We start from the raw sequence: 1,393 nt of genomic DNA, 5'->3' as shown, positions 1-1,393 counted from the left end.
TGTGAGCTTGAAGATGCTAGTTGAGTCAATTGGGTTTCCAACATTTTGGTGTGAGCTAGGATGTTGTTGATGGTGATTTCCTTTGCTTGACTATGTTTTTGCATTTGAGTGAAAAACTCTTGTTGATTCTTTTGCATGTGGAGGAACGCTTTTTGAACATCAAAACCTTGTTCATTTTATTGATTGTATGGAGTTTGATTTTGGTAACCTTGGTTTTGGTTGTAAAAGGGTCTTTGATTTTGGTTTCTTATGGGAGGTGGGGTGTATGTTGGTTGAGGGTTTTGAACATTTTGGCTTTTGTATGAGAGATTTGGATGGAATTTGGTGTTTTCATTGTAATAGTTGGAATAAGGGGTACCACTCTTGTATGCTTGAAAAGCATTCACTTGTTCATTTGTTCCTCTACATTCACTTTGGTCATGTCCCAAAGTTCCACAATTCTCACATATCCCACTTGGGATTGATGAAGATGCCGTCACGGCATTAACATGATGCCTTGGTGATTTTGAGGCTTCTTCAAGTCTAGCCATAGCTTTTTCAAACTTTAAATTGATGGTATCAATGTGAGCACTAAGTTGAGCACCCAATTGAGTAATGGAGTCCACTTCATGCTTTCCTCCTCTAGTAGCCTTGCGAGGTCTACTATATTGTGAGTTATGGACCGCCATTTCCTCAATGTTGTTCCAAGTTTGATTGTCATCAACTTTGGTGAACATTCTATTTGATCCCATGTTGAGAATGTTCCTTGAATCTTCATAAAGACCGTTCCAAAATTGTTGTACCAAGAACCACTCGCTAAGTCCATGGTGAGGACATGAGCGACAAATTCCTTTGAATCGCTCCCAAGCTTCATACAAAGATTCTTCATCCCTTTGCTTAAAACCCGTAATTTGAGCTCTTAGCATGTTAGTCTTTTCCGGTGGATAAAACTTTTTGTAGAAATCTAGAGCCAACTTCTTCCAAGAATCAATTCCGAGAGTAGCCTTATCAAGGCCTTTCAACCATTGTTTCGCGGTGCCAATGAGAGAAAAAGGAAATAAGACCCATCGAATTTGGTCTTGAGTTACACCGGTTTGATAAACCGCATCACAATAGTCACAAAAAGTCTCCATATGAGAGTGAGGGTCTTCACTAGGCATCCCCCCAAATTGGCTTCTTTTGACTAGTTGGATAAATGCGGATTTGGCAATAAAATTTCCGGTTAGATGTTGTGGTGTGGGAGTACCATTGGGTAGGTTCTCCTCGGTGGGTACGAAATGTGATGAAAACTTAGGCATTGTGGGTTGATTTTGTGTTGGATTTTGTGCTGGGTTCTCCTCACCTTCTCTTGCAAAAGGGTTGATGAACGCAATAGTTGGTTGGATATCTACAACCTCACCAATCCCTCTCAAAG

The 1,393-nt window shown here is 40.3% G+C and overlaps 1 non-coding gene across 1 annotated transcript; it reads left to right on the top strand.

Annotated features, from left to right (window-relative positions):
* Window positions 1-798: 798 nt before the first annotated feature.
* LOC141616491 (small nucleolar RNA R71) lies at window positions 799-905 on the top strand. Its single transcript, XR_012530837.1, has one exon. It is a non-coding gene; the product is annotated as a small nucleolar RNA R71 (small nucleolar RNA).
* Window positions 906-1,393: the final 488 nt, after the last annotated feature.

This window comes from Silene latifolia, chromosome 11, assembly GCF_048544455.1.
Source record: "Silene latifolia isolate original U9 population chromosome 11, ASM4854445v1, whole genome shotgun sequence".
Lineage (NCBI taxonomy): Eukaryota > Viridiplantae > Streptophyta > Magnoliopsida > Caryophyllales > Caryophyllaceae > Silene > Silene latifolia.
This window is presented reverse-complemented; position numbering and strand designations above follow the sequence as displayed.